Source organism: Malania oleifera, chromosome 10 (assembly GCF_029873635.1).
Source record: "Malania oleifera isolate guangnan ecotype guangnan chromosome 10, ASM2987363v1, whole genome shotgun sequence".
Classification (NCBI taxonomy): Eukaryota; Viridiplantae; Streptophyta; class Magnoliopsida; order Santalales; family Ximeniaceae; genus Malania; species Malania oleifera.
In genome coordinates this window covers 57547187-57556711 of record NC_080426.1, presented here as the reverse complement: position 1 = coordinate 57556711, position 9525 = coordinate 57547187, and the positions used below count along the sequence as shown (strand labels likewise).

Below are 9525 nucleotides of genomic sequence, written 5' to 3'. Positions count from 1 at the left end.
CCATGTTAAGTTCTATTTGTTTGTTAGCATCAAAATAAGATGTTAAACCTTGTAAGGCCAACATTGATGATTTGAATTTAGTTGGGACTCCAGACAAGCTCACCTTATTTAATGGTGAAATTTGAGATGAAAATGATTACGCGTCAAAGTTGCATAATTAGGCATTTAAATCCATGCATTAAGGATTATAATTTTAATTAAATACCTAAGTATGTTCAATATTTTAGCATTGCACCCAATTTGTAATATTTAATCTTATTTCAAATAATTTATGGATTTTTGTATTTTATTATTGCAAGAAAAATTTTGGAAATTAAATTCGAGATTAGAATGGACGCAAGTCGTGAGCATGAAGAGGTGTCGTATACGTGAGGTGGAGTCCAAATCAAGACCGTGAGCATCTGGGATTTTCATGGACATTTAAAGTATAATTTTCGGAAGCCGAGCCATGCACGCAAAGAGAGGCCGTTTTCGACACTACTTCGTAGTCTATGCGTAACTCTTTCATCCGACCTCTGATTTAGATGATTCAAAATGCTATAGAAATATGCAAGAACCCTCTACAACTTTCATGTTTTGCTTTTTGAGAAATACTAGCTGCATCAAGGTCGAAATCAGACATGAAGTTACCATACGTGGTTTTTATGGACTATTTCAACATTACTTCGTAATCTAGGCGTAACTTTCTTGTTCGAGCTCTAATCGAGATGATTCAAAGTTCTATGGAAAGCCGAGAAAGTGCTCTAAAACTTTCTTGTTTTGAGCTCTGAGAGATACTGTAATAACCTAAAAAAAAAATGTAGAATTATAATAATGGTCATTTAGTTAGTATCAAAACAAAAGTGTTTCTCTATTAGGATCCTTGATTTCATGTTTGATGCCTAAGAAATACCTTGTCTAAGCGAGTGCTCAGAGACCATTGCGGCTTAGTTGCTCCCTGGAGGTCGACCTGCTCAAAATGGAATTTTATAGGATAAATAGGATAGACACTATTTGTACACGTAAATAAGTACATATACATAAAATAGTGTTTTGACAGACATAATTTGCAGAAATACATAGTAAGATAATAATACTATAGGTATCATATGTGGGGCCCACAAGACTATGTGAGACCCATATGACTCCCGAAGTCGTGTGGGATTCACATGAGTCCCGAAGTTATGTAGGGCTTATAAAACCGTATAAGGACTATTGGAGTTACGTAGGACCCACTTGGGTCTCGAAGTTGTGTGGGGCCTACATGAGTTTTTGAAATTCAAATTTAATTTTTTTTAAAAAAAATTAAATAAATAAATACTAAAACATAGTTTAAAAGTAATAATAATGATAATAATAATAATGATAATAATGATTTTAAAAAAATAAAATAATAAAATAATTAATTAACTAATTAATTAATTAATTAAGTAAGTAATTAATTAAAAAATTATTTAATAGGAATGGTGGCAAGTACTTCCACATGACCTCCATCCCTATCCCATACTCAACACATACCTTGCCCATTTCTTGTCCATTCTTTAATTTTAAAAAAATTATAATTTCACCCCTCCCCACACTTTTACGAATTTCACTTCTTCCCCAAAATTTTCCTATAAATAGGAAGCTATCCACCTTCATTTTTCACAAAAATTTTCAAAGGAAGAGAATGATTAGTGAGTGAAAGAATTAGTGGTGGAGAGAGAATTTTTGAGTAAGTTCTCACTCACCCACTCTTTCCGATCTCATTTCTTAGAGATAGTTACTGTATTCATAGCATAAGATAAAAGAAGAAATAAGTAAATTTGATTATGTCAGATTTTCATACCCGAGTTTATTTGTAAGTAAATTTGATTATGTTAGTTTTTTTTTATTTAAAATTCATACCCGAGTTTATTTTGAAAGTAAATTTCAATTATGTTAGTTAGTTCCATAAAATTTTCATGAGTTTATTTTTTTCGCATATTTAATTATACCAGTTCTATCTTTAATATACTTGCAATTATTTTTGGGTCAAGAAATTTTCTAATTCCCTTGGGTAAATTTTCAACATTTCTTTCTATTCAAAGAAAATTATATATATTTTTAACACAAAAATTGTGTGACATGAGTTTATTTTTACGTTACATTTTTTTATGAAAATATGAGTAAAGATGAGATTTTCATGAGATTATTTTAAATTGTATAAATTATAATAAAATAGTTTTAAAACCCCTCATGGCAAAGCAAGTTCAAAGTTATAGATGTTCGGTACCGCAACTTAAAGTTTAAAAGGATCAGAGTGCACCCACACTGTTTACAGAGTGGTTATTTATGTTAGTGGATTTCTTTTGAGTGCACATTTGGTTCCGGATCAGGACTTAATAAGGAAAATCTCACTTAATGTTTATGTACGTTGATTTAGTTTGGTCGGCCAGCCAACTAAGTCCAGTTTTTGGATCGCACAACTCAGTCATGGGGGTAAACATGACTTACAGCAAATAGGCCTAAGAGTGGTTTTTACAATATATGTTTATACATATTTAATTACGTGTATAAAGTTATTGATGATTTGAAGGAAAAGTGTAAGTTTACATGAAAAGGATCATTCTTGTGCTTAAATGACGATCTAAAGAAAACGTATAAGGAAAAGTATATGTATGTTTATCATTAAATATTTTTACAGTTTTAAAGTTAAAAATTTAATTTAACAGTTATAGTATATGATTATAAAATTTTACTGTTATAATTGATAACAAAAATTTTATGTAGAAATTTTTAAATTTATATTTATTTTAGAAGCAGTTCTGAAATTATAGTATTAAATATTATTTTACGGAATTTTTCAAAAGCTCATTTTAGCCACACACTAATAATAATCTTATTTACTTACTGAGCGTCGTCTCACTCCAATTATATTTTTATTTCAGATAACTCTGAAGGGCATGTCGGAAATCAGGCTTAGCAAACATGTGGGTGAGGATAGAAAAATAAAGATTGATTAGAAATATTATTATGATACCAGATATTTATGCTTGTATAATTTTTTTTCTTTTGAAATAAATGATTGTAATATGAATAATTAGCGCTCTGGTTTAATAATAATTGAGTTTATTTACTTTCGCTGTAAATTAATAGTAAAAAGTAAATATCCCAGACCCTTCGGGGTTGGGGTATTACAGATACATGCTATATGAAGATTAAAATCAGCCTTAAAGTGTAGAACTGACTATGTGTTAACAAAAGGAAGAGGAAGAAAAAAAGGTGATGTGACCACGTGAGAGGGCAGCATGCTAGGCCCATGTGCTAGAGCTCCTTAGGGCGCCAGATTTCAAATTTGCAATTGAAGCAATATGGGAAGGAAATAAAAGGTTCAAAAAAAGTCAAAAAGTGGGGTTTTGGGTTTTTTTTTTTTTGTTTTTTTTGTTTGGGTAGGCTAGGGTTTAGAGAATTTTTTTAGTCTTTCTCTTTTGCTGGAGCGAGGAGGCAACACAACGGTAGGCTTCAGCCTCTTCACGCTTACACTTCTCTCTCTCTCTCTCTCTCTTCCTTTCTTTTCCCTTCTTCTCTTGTTTTTTCTTCCTTTCTTTTTCCTTCTCCTTTTGTTCTCTAGCTTTTCTTTCTTGCAATTAAATACTTGATTAATCATTGTTAATTTTTAGTTGAATTTTAATTAAAGTTCTAAGCTTTTAAATTTATGTTGGGTTATTATTATTAGATGCAATTTTTTTTTCTCTTCTTATTTAATATCATTATTAGAGTTAATTTTGGTTGGGTTATTTTTCATTGTTAAAGTTTGGTTTGGTCTCTTAAAAAAAATCTTCTTTAAAATTTAAATTTTGTTGGGTTCTATTTATTTCAAGTTCAGTTTAATTAAAATCTGAGTTTTTATTGCATTTTAGTTTATTAAGTTCGATTAAGTTTTGTTAATCTATTATTTAAGTTTAGGTTAATTTATTTTTGTTTGAATCTATTATAGGATTAAGTTTAATTTTGTTTACATTAATTAATTGGGTTAAGTTCAATTGTTTAGTTGGTGTTTAATTTTATGATTGAATGCTTCAGTTAATTAATAAAGTTTTGATTTTTAGGTTTTTGTCTGGAATTTCATAGGCAAGATTTATTTATTGTTTTCTAAATAAGATTTAATTACCGTCATTCGTTTCTTGTTATTCTAAACGTATTAGGTTCTTATTTTATGTTTTAATTTTAAGTTCATAAATAAAAGTTCACGTTTTTTTAATTTCATCACAAAATTCTCAAATATCCTAGGAATTGAATCTGAATTGTGTTTAATAAAAAAAAAAATTTCTTATTTTCTTTTGGAATTATACAAAATATGGAACTAAACTGCATTCCTTGATGAGACGATCTGACTCTTAGGCTAATTATTACACGACTGAACTCTTATACTTGGGATAGCTTCCAAGCTGCTCATTTTTAAAGTCAAGTTTTTGGCGCCATTGCCGGAGAATGTCAGTTTTAGTTTCAAACTAGTGTTTTTCCCGTTAGTTTAATTTTTCTCATGAAGAAAAAAATAATAATAAATAAATAAAAGAAATAAAAAAAATGAGTTTTGAAGAAAATATGGCTGCATTTGCACCATGCACGCTTATGGATTTTTTGTAACCTACATACACCATTGCACCATCTTACATTGCTTTACCTAATGACGCACTTAATTTCATGATTCAGTGCGGGAGGATGTCATTGATGCTTCAGTTCTACAGGATAGAATCTGAGTATCCTTATCGGCACCTGATAAAGTTTGAGTTGACTTGCAATTTTTTTTTCCCTTATGCTAGAACTGATAAATTTACTAGACTTCGTTTATTTGTTGCCTCTTTGAAGGATAGGGCGAATATGTGGTCTAATTCTTTGAGACCTCACTCTATCTTTAATTGGGTTGATATGAAGCGTGAATTTCTGCATAAGTTTTGTTTCTCACAGAGAACTCAATTTTTGTAGGAACAGATCATTCAGTTTATGCAGAAGGATGATGAGAGCTTTCGAGCTTGCTAGGAGAGGTTCAAGGATCTAATAAGTACTTGTCCACATCACGGGTTTGAATCATGGAGGTTAGTCAGTTATTTATATATAGCTTTTACTCCTGATTACAAACAATTTGTCCAGACTATGTGCAATGGAGAACTCTTCAGCAAGGAACCGAATCAAGCATTATCATTTTTTGATTACTTAGATGAAAGTTTCCGATAATGGAATACATGATACAATCAAGCACCCATGGCAGTAATCTATCAGCACAATCAGTGGTGGAGGTAAATATAAGCCAACATATTATCCAGATGCTCCTCCACCTCAGTATCAGCCACAGCAAATCTATTAGAGCTATGCACTTCCAGAATTTCAACCTAACGAAGCTCCTGTTTCACCAACACCATCTTTTGAGGATACATGGCACAAGTGGCTAATACACTTCAGGAATATATGTAGCTTAATACTTAAACCATGAATGAATTGCGGGACATCATTAATGTGATGAGTGCGCAGTTGGATATTATTGACCTTATAGGTCACACCCAATTTTGATAATGACAAATACTTGTTGTATTTGACAGCTATCTAAAGATATGTGCAGGTATATAATTGGCAAATCAAAATGATGCCACATAAAGTAGAACTTTAAAACCCTGAAGACTATATTTGTGTTGTATTTTAAATTCATTTTATGTAATGCAGGTCTGTAATAGTAATTAGGAGAAAAATGGTCTGTAATAATCAAATGCATTACATGCATTATATGATAGGTAAGCTTAAAAAAACCTAGAATGACCTTAGGATCCATATGCATGCATTAAGAAATGTGTTTATATGAATAAGGTTAATGTATAAGGGGATTAGAACCGAAATGCATTAAAAAATGCATGTTCGGTTGACCAAACTAGAAAGTATAAAAGCATTCGGTCGACCGAACCAGTCAGAAGTCAACGTTTTGACCATAGCACGGTCGACCGAACCTTGCCAAGTTCATACAGCTTGCTCGACCAAACTCCCACTACATCAACGGTTTGACCACTCGATCGATCAACCAGAAATATATGGGCAACGCCCTGGTCGACCGAACCCCCACGTGGGAAATCTCAATGCCATGGTTGACCAAACCATTGAGTACAAATTTCACCTAGTCGACCGAACTGCGTAAAATTGGAAAATCGCCTTTAAGACCCTCAGTACGGTCGACCAAACTCTTAGTTTAATTTTTCAGCGGTCAACCGAACTATGTTACTTGGTCAATCGAACCTTAAGTTCTGTCGACCGGTGCTCTTGAGTTGGCGACCTTTAAAAAATTATTAACCTTAGTTAAACTTTTTCTAAAATGACTATTATGTCCTGGATGGTTATAATTTTGGAGAACTCTATATATACCCCCTCATTTGAAAAGATTTGTCGCTAATTAGCAATCTTGATTAGCCAAAATTCTCTGAAATTTAAAAATCTCATATATTCATTTTAAAGCCTCCTACACTCACACTTGCTATTTCTTATTGCTAAAATTTCTTTGTAAGTGTGTGCTTTAGTGTTCTTATCATTAAGCTATTGCTCTCTCTTGCTTGGTTTGGGGGGGGGGGGGATGAGAAAATACATTGAAAAAAAAAATTGAATATGGATGATTAGGCCATGATTAACACTGACTTATATCTTTTACATACTTACATATAACCTAGGAGTTACACACTTAAGTTGTATAGTGGGTTATTTATGTGTAGTTTATTTTTATATGGCTAATCTAGAAATTGTAACTCTATATATGTTGATTACTAGTTCATTCGTGTTAATCTGACTATATAAACTCTTGTATTTATATGGTATCTCATGAGACTGAAAATACACGTTCATGTGACTTGTAGCACTTAGGGTTTTTTGTGAGCATTGAGAGAGCGCCTGTGGCGACTTTGACACTTTGTGAGGTACTGTTGAGCCATTTATCATTATTTTAAGTTTTTTGGCGTCAGCTCAGAGTTTATGAAACTCAACTTTCCCTTTTTTCTAGATACTCTTTGTACATTAGTCTCGATTTTTGACTTGCTAGCCTAGAGATGACATCCAGTGGGAAGATAGAAACCTAAGTCTTATAGCCTACTCAAGATGTGAAGGCTGAGCCACCCCTAAAAATAGACTTATTTCATGGATTCCTGCTTAAACTTAATTCACATGGGTGGTATGAAGACAACAAAAGAAGTGTAATGATTGTTCTAATTGACCATGAAAAGATATAAATTGAAGAATGAACAGAAAAAAAAAAAAAGAAAAAAAAAAGAAATGCACCAGAATGGGGTCAAAAATTAATACATGCTCCAAACAAATACCAAAAAAAAAAAAAAAAAACGTCAAGGACACGGCATATGTTCTCCACATATAAAGACTCTTCAACCGCTCAATGATTCAAATGTATTACACCTTGTTTATGAATAAATTGATCTAGGGTGGTCTTGGTTGGATATGACGAGTAGGTGAGAAGATGCTAGGGTGAAGAACCTGACACCTCACAAATAGGCTGGATCCTTTTCAGACTAGTCCACTCCATATATTTAGCGTTTGTTCCTTGCAATATGTGGGATGTTTGATCACGACACTCCTCCTCACATATGACGAGTGAACCCATTTTTTTTTTGAATATTTTTAAGGGTATACCAGTTAGGTTGAACCAAAACGACCGTTCTGTAGGTGTCCACTGGTATCCATGGTGTAACGAGTCATACACATTACACATACCTCGAGATTTCGCCTGTTTATACCCGAATTTATATGGCTACATTAACTCTGAATTGTAATTACTGGTTAACTTTATGTGAGTATATTGTTCTTAACGGCTATATAATGATGAAACTTGTATGAATGACTTGTCTCGAAATTGCATGAATTGTGTATGAGCTTGTGTGTAATCTAGTGATATTCATGTATATGAAATGGTATATTCGTGTTGCATGTACATTCATTTAATATTCATTGGAATTGGTGTTTGTGGGTGTCGCCGTAGAAACCCTCACGAGACTATAACTCATCCACTAGGATTGACTTATGGGCTTAAAACCTTACTACATTTGGTAAATGCAATCGTGTTTCCCGTGAAAGAGGAGGTAGATAGGATTTGGTAGTTTTCTTTTTTCTCTTATTTGCTAGAGACTAGCAAAACTTTAGTTGGGGGGTGTGATTACGCATCAAAGCTGCGTAATTAGGCATTTAAATTCATGCATTAAGGATTATAATTTTAATTAAATGCCTAAGTATGCTCAATATTTTAGCATTGCGCTCAATTTGTAATATTTAATCTTATTTCAAATAATTTATGGATTTTTGTATTTTTTTTATTACAAGAAAAATTCTAGAAATTAAATTCGAGATTAGAATGGATGCGGGTCATGAACATGAAGAGGTACCGTGTACGTGAGGCGGAGTCCAAATCAAGATCGTGAGCATCTGAGATTTTTATGGACATTTAAAGTATAATTTTCGGAAGCCGAGCCATTCATGCAAAAGAAGTTGTTTTCGATAATCTATGTGTAACATTTTCATCCAAACTCCGATTCAGATGATTGAAAATGCTATGAAAAGCTAAAATAACCCTCTACAACTTTCATGTTTTACATTTTGAGAAATATTAGTTGCATCAAGGTCGAAATTGGATGTGAAGTTACCATACACTATTTTTATGGACTATTTCGACATTACTTTGTAATCTGGGCATAACTTTTTCGTTCAAACTTTGATAGAGATGATTTAAAGTTCTATGAAAATCTGAGAAAGTACTCTACAACTTTCATGTTTTGAACTTTGAGAGATACGGGTTGTAGGAAGGTCAAAATCGGGCTTGAAGTGCAGAACTGATTATGTGTTAACAAAAGGAAGAGAAAAAAAAAAGTGATGTGACCACGTGAGAGGGCTGCATGCTAGGCCCATGCACTGGAGCTCCCTGGGGCACGGGATTTCAAATGTGCAATTGAAGCAATATGGAAAGGAAATAAAAGGATAAAAAAAGTCAAAAAGTTTGGTTTTGGGTTTTTTTTTTTTTTGGGTAGGCTAGGGTTTAGAGAATTTTTTGTCTCTCTTTTGCTGGAGCGGGGAGGCAACACAGTAGCAAGCTTCGGCCTCTTCAGGCTTACACCTCTCTCTCTCTCTCTCTCTCTTTCTTCGTTTCTTTTTCTTTCTCCTCTTGTTCTCTAGTTTTTTTCTTCTTCTTACAATTAAATACTTAATTGATCATTGTTAATTTTTAGTTGAATTTTAATTGAAGTTCCGAGCTTTTAAATTTATGTTGGGTTATTATTATTAGATGCAATTTTTTTTCTCTTCTTATTTAATATCATTATTAGAGTTAATTTTGGTTGGGTTATTTTTCATTGTTAAAGTTTGGTTTGGTCTCTTAAAAAAAATCTTCTTTAAGATTTGAATTTTGTTGGGTTCTATTTATTTCAAGTTTAGTTTAATAAAAATCTAAGTTTTTATTGCGTTTTAGTTTATTAAGTTCGATTAAGTGTTGTTAATCCATTATTTAAGTTTAGGTTAATTTATTTTTGTTTGAATTTATTATAGGATTAAGTTTAATTT

The 9525-nt window shown here is 32.3% G+C and overlaps 1 non-coding gene across 1 annotated transcript; it reads right to left on the bottom strand.

Moving 5' to 3' along the window:
- Positions 1-4916: 4916 nt before the first annotated feature.
- Positions 4917-5024, bottom strand: LOC131167165 (small nucleolar RNA R71). The gene has a single exon (XR_009140024.1). It is a non-coding gene; the product is annotated as a small nucleolar RNA R71 (small nucleolar RNA).
- Between the last annotated feature and the right edge of the window lie 4501 nt (positions 5025-9525).